Genomic DNA, 5,949 nt, shown 5'->3' with positions numbered 1-5,949 from the left:
AGTGAGAGAGTGTGAGAGAAACAGCGAGATTATTTACAGTGAGAGAGTGTGAGAGAAACAGCGAGATTATTTACAGCGAGAGAGTGTGAGGGAAACAGCATGGTCATTTACAGTGAGAGAGTGTGAGAGAAACAGCGAGATTATTTACAGTGAGAGAGTGTGAGAGAAACAGCGAGATTATTTACAGTGAGAGAGTGTGAGAGAAACAGCATGGTCATTTACAGTGAGAGAGTGTGAGAGAAACAGCAAGATTATTTACAGTGAGAGAGTGTGAGAGAAACAGTGTGGTCATTTACAGTGAGAGAGTGTGAGAGAAACAGTGTGGTCATTTACAGTGAGAGAGTGTGAGAGAAACAGCAAGATTATTTACAGTGAGAGAGTGTGAGAGAAACAGTGTGGTCATTTACAGTGAGGGAATGTGAGGGAAACAGCGTGGTCATTTACAGTGAGAGAGTGTGAGAGAAACAGTGTGGTCATTTACAGTGAGAGAGTGTGAGGGAAACAGCGTGGTCATTTACAGTGAGAGAGTGTGAGAGAAACAGTGTGGTCATTTACAGTGAGAGAGTGTGAGGGAAACAGTGTGGTCATTTACTAGGAGAGAGTGTGAGAGAAACAGCGGGGCCATTTACAGTGAGAGAGTGTAAGAGAAACAGTGAGGTCATTTACAGCGAGAGAGTGTGAGAGAAACAGCGAGATTATTTACAGTGAGAGAGTGTGAGAGAAACAGCGTGGTTATTTACAGTGAGAGAGTGTGAGAGAAACAGCGAGATTATTTACAGTGAGAGAGTGTGAGAGAAACAGCGAGATTATTTACAGTGAGAGAGTGTGAGAGAAACAGCGAGATTATTTACAGCGAGAGAGTGTGAGAGAAACAGCGTGGTCATTTACAGTGAGAGAGTGTGAGAGAAACAGCGAGATTATTTACAGTGAGAGAGTGTGAGAGAAACAGCGAGATTATTTACAGTGAGAGAGTGTGAGAGAAACAGCATGGTCATTTACAGTGAGAGAGTGTGAGAGAAACAGCGTGGTCATTTACAGTGAGAGAGTGTGAGAGAAACAGCGAGATTATTTACAGTGAGAGAGTGTGAGAGAAACAGTGTGGTCATTTACAGTGAGAGAGTGTGAGGGAAACAGCGTGGTCATTTACAGTGAGAGAGTGTGAGAGAAACAGCGTGGTCATTTACAGTGAGAGAGTGTGAGAGAAACAGCGAGATTATTTACAGTGAGAGAGTGTGAGAGAAACAGTGTGGTCATTTACAGTGAGAGAGTGTGAGAGAAACAGCAAGATTATTTACAGTGAGAGAGTGTGAGAGAAACAGTGTGGTCATTTACAGTGAGAGAGTATGAGGGAAACAGCGTGGTCATTTACAGTGAGAGAGTGTGAGAGAAACAGTGTGGTCATTTACAGTGAGAGAGTGTGAGGGAAACAGTGTGGTCATTTACTAGGAGAGAGTGTGAGAGAAACAGCGAGATTATTTACAGTGAGAGAGTGTGAGAGAAACAGCGAGATTATTTACAGTGAGAGAGTGTGAGAGAAACAGTGTGGTCATTTACAGTGAGAGAGTGTGAGAGAAACAGCAAGATTATTTACAGTGAGAGAGTGTGAGAGAAACAGCGTGGTCATTTACAGTGAGAGAGTGTGAGGGAAACAGTGTGGTCATTTACAGTGAGAGAGTGTGAGAGAAACAGCGAGATTATTTACAGTGAGAGAGTGTGAGAGAAACAGCGAGATTATTTACAGTGAGAGAGTGTGAGAGAAACAGTGTGGTCATTTACAGTGAGAGAGTGTGAGAGAAACAGCGAGATTATTTACAGTGAGAGAGTGTGAGAGAAACAGCGTGGTCATTTACAGTGAGAGAGTGTGAGAGAAACAGTGTGGTCATTTACAGTGAGAGAGTGTGAGAGAAACAGCGTGGTCATTTACAGTGAGAGAGTGTGAGAGAAACAGCGAGATTATTTACAGTGAGAGAGTATGAGAGAAACAGCGTGGTCATTTACAGTGAGAGAGTGTGAGAGAAACAGCGAGATTATTTACAGTGAGAGAGTGTGAGAGAAACAGCGAGATTATTTACAGTGAGAGAGTTTGAGAGAAACAGCGAGATTATTTACAGTGAGAGAGTGTGAGAGAAACAACGAGATTATTTACAGTGAGAGAGTTTGAGAGAAACAGCGAGATTATTTACAGTGAGAAAGTATGAGAGAAACAGCATTGTCATTTACAGTGAGAGAGTGTGAGAGAAACAGCGAGATTATTTACAGTGAGAGAGTGTGAGAGAAACAGCGTGGTCATTTACAGTGAGAGAGTGTGAGAGAAACAGCGAGATTATTTACAGTGAGAGAGTGTGAGAGAAACAGCGAGATTATTTACAGAGAGAGAGTATGAGAGAAACAACGTGGTCATTTACAGTGAGAGAGTGTGAGAGAAACAGCGAGATTATTTACAGTGAGAGAGTGTGAGAGAAACAGCGAGATTATTTACAGTGAGAGAGTTTGAGAGAAACAGCGTGGTCATTTACAGTGAGAGAGTGTGAGAGAAACAGCGAGATTATTTACAGTGAGAGAGTGTGAGAGAAACAGCATGGTCATTTACAGTGAGAGAGTGTGAGAGAAACAGCGAGATTATTTACAGTGAGAGAGTGTGAGAGAAACAGCGTGGTCATTTACAGTGAGAGAGTGTGACAGAAACAGCGAGATTATTTACAGTGAGAGAGTGTGAGAGAAACAGCGAGATTATTTACAGTGAGAGAGTGTGAGAGAAACAGCGTGGTCATTTACAGTGAGAGAGTGTGAGAGAAACAGCGGGATTATTTACAGTGAGAGAGTGTGAGAGAAACAGCGTGGTCATTTACAGTGAGAGAGTGTGAGAGAAACAGCGAGATTATTTACAGTGAGAGAGTGTGAGAGAAACAGCGAGATTATTTACAGTGAGAGAGTGTGAGAGAAACAGCGAGATTATTTACAGTGAGAGAGTGTGAGAGAAACAGCGAGATTATTTACAGTGAGAGAGTGTGAGAGAAACAGCGTGGTCATTTACAGTGAGAGAGTGTGAGAGAAACAGCGAGATTATTTTCAGTGAGAGAGTGTGAGAGAAACAGCGAGATTATTTACAGTGAGAGAGTGTGAGAGAAACAGCAAGATTATTTACAGTGAGAGAGTGTGAGAGAAACAGCGAGATTATTTACAGTGAGAGAGTGTGAGAGAAACAGCGTGGTCATTTACAGTGAGAGAGTGTGAGAGAAACAGCAAGATTATTTACAGTGAGAGAGTGTGAGAGAAACAGCGAGATTATTTACAGTGAGAGAGTGTGAGAGAAACAGCGAGATTATTTACAGTGAGAGAGTGTGAGTGAAACAGCGTGGTCATTTACAGTGAGAGAGTGTGAGAGAAACAGCGAGATTATTTACAGTGAGAAAGTGTGAGAGAAACAGCGGGGCCATTTACAGTGAGAGAGTGTAAGAGAAACAGCGAGATTATTTACAGTGAGAGAGTGTGAGAGAAACAGCAAGATTATTTACAGTGAGAGAGTGTAAGAGAAACAGCGTGGTCATTTACAGTGAGAGAGTGTGAGAGAAACAGTGTGGTCATTTACTGGGCGCAAATGTGAGAGGAGCAGGAAAGAAGAGTGTGTGACCATTGAAGAGCACAAGAGGGAAAAGAGCATGGAAAGCAGCTGAATGGTGAGGAGGATTGGTGAGTATTTCTAGTTTTTAAAGTATAGTAAGGTCTTTAGTTTGTGTTTAGATCTCTTTTTATCTCTTTTTCTTAAAGATAACTTCTTAAATATAGGATTAATACTGGTGTGTAAAAAAATTATTATAATTAAGTGTAAAGAGTGGGGATACTAGAGTAATTAATTAATAAATTGAATAAAATACGATAGCGATGGCAGGATGGGTGATGTGTTCCTGCTGCAGAATGTGGGAACAGCTGGACACCAAGGTGATCCAGAGTGAACACATCTGTAACAAGGCCAGAATCATCGGGTTGGCGAGCGGGGGCTGGACCCGCTCGCTGACACATAAAATGATGCGCAGTGACGTCAGGCGGGTGCCCCGATGTCACCACGCATCATTCAGATCTTGAGTTCGGCGGGCACACACCAGAGCCGGCTGAGCGCCCGACGAACTGTCAAAGGCTTATTAAGGCCATTTAAATAGTAATTAAACTAATTAACTGAGCTGCCCGTCCAACCTTAAGGTTGGCAGATACTTACCTGGCAGGGGAGAGACAATAATCATGAAGGTTGTTCTCCCAGGACGAGGCTATCCCATTGCACTTCGGGTGTGCTGATGCCTGCATTGTCCCCAAATGCGGGATACTCGACTGCAAAATTTGTGGTAGTGGAGGACTGCGTTCGCGCTCTCCCTGATTTACAATTTAAAAAAAAATAGACTTAAGACTGGCGGGCAGGCAAAGAGCCCAGGCGGCCTTCGCGTTTAACATGAAACCTAATCCACGGGCGGGATGAGGTTTCATGAAGTGTTTATAAAGTTTATTAAAAAGTTTTAATAAAGTTCTTTGACATGTGACACTGTCACATGAGGGGACACCTTAAAAAAAAATTTTTCTCCTAATTAAAATTTTCCAAAATCAAACTGATCTCCCTGAGGCAGCTCTTTGCCTCAGGGAGATTTCTGTGCTCTTTCGTGTGCATGCGTGAAAGAGCACAGGCCCTGATTCAGCTTCCTTCCCCCGCCTGCACAGGGAGTGCACAACGCTTCCGGGTGCTTGTCACGTTGGGCAGGCCCTAATTGGCCCGCCCATGTAAAATGAAGGCGTGCAGCCAATCGCAGAAGGTGATCGGCCACGCGCCCACTCCTGTCTAACCCCCCCCTCCCTGCCCTGACAACGGGGAGAAAGATCCCCCCCAAGTGTTTGTAGCCCGAGGAACTTCAGATCCGCGTTAAGGAGCTGGAGTCTGAGCTGCAAACATTGCGCCACATCAGGGAGGGGGAAAGTTACCTGGACACTTTGCTCCAGCAGGCGGTCACACCCCTCAGATTAGGTAAATCAAATTTGGTCTGTGATCAGGGACAGGAGGGTGTGACTGCAGGTTACACAGGTTTGGGGACCCAGGGGGTAGCATTCGAGGAGCCTCGGCCCTTGCAACTGTCCAACAGTTACAAGGTTCCTGCAAGCTGTGTGGATGAGAGTGGGGACTGCAGGGAGGGTGACCAAACTGACCACGGCACCATGGTACAGGGAGCCATTCAAGTGGGAGGAGGAAATGGGAACATAGTAGTGGTAGGAGACAGTATAATTATGGGGATAGATACTGTTCTCTGCAGCCGTGAGCGTGAGTCCTGAAGGCTGTGTTACTTGCCCGGTGCCAGAGTTAAGGACATCTCCTCAAGGCTGGAGAGGAACTTGGAATGGGAGGGGAGGGATCTAATTGTCGTTGTCCATGTTGATTCCAACGACATTGACAGGGCTAGAACGGAGGTTCTGCTGAAAGAATTTGAACAGTTAGGAGCTAAATTAAAAAGCAGAACCTCCAAGGTAATAATCTCGAGATTGCTACCTGAGACATGGGCAAACTGGCACAGGGTAAATAAAGTCGAGGAGTTAAATGCGTGGCTCAAAGATTGGTGTGGAAGGAATGGGATTCAGTTCAAACTGGGGTAGAAGGGAGCTATTGCAGTGGGACAGGCTTCACTTGAATCAAGCTGGGACCAGTGTCCTGGCGAACGAAGTAACTAGGGCTGTAGAGAGGGCTTAAAAATAAATAGACGGGGGGAGTGTTCTGGAAAGAGGATACGTCGGCTTACAAAGCAAAAGGACATGGCAGCATTGCATGGCAGCTATTTAAGTAATGATACCTAGAGTGTGACAGGAAGGGACAGAATATTAAACATTAAAAAAATGCAGCAAATAGGGTCAAAGGGGGGAAAAATGATAAAAAGGCAAAATTAATGCATGTAGTATTTGGAACAAAATTAATGAATTAAC

General features: G+C 44.3%; 1 non-coding gene across 1 annotated transcript; it reads left to right on the top strand.

The window, feature by feature from the left end:
• Positions 1-4,205: 4,205 nt before the first annotated feature.
• On the top strand, positions 4,206-4,369 carry LOC144681218 (U1 spliceosomal RNA). The gene has a single exon (XR_013576742.1). It is a non-coding gene; the product is annotated as a U1 spliceosomal RNA (small nuclear RNA).
• The last annotated feature ends 1,580 nt before the right edge of the window (positions 4,370-5,949 follow it).

The sequence above is a fragment of the Cetorhinus maximus genome, chromosome 5, assembly GCF_964194155.1.
Source record: "Cetorhinus maximus chromosome 5, sCetMax3.hap1.1, whole genome shotgun sequence".
In the NCBI taxonomy this organism is placed as follows: domain Eukaryota; kingdom Metazoa; phylum Chordata; class Chondrichthyes; order Lamniformes; family Cetorhinidae; genus Cetorhinus; species Cetorhinus maximus.
Note: the sequence above shows the minus strand (reverse complement) of the source record. Positions and strands in the feature narration are given on the sequence as shown.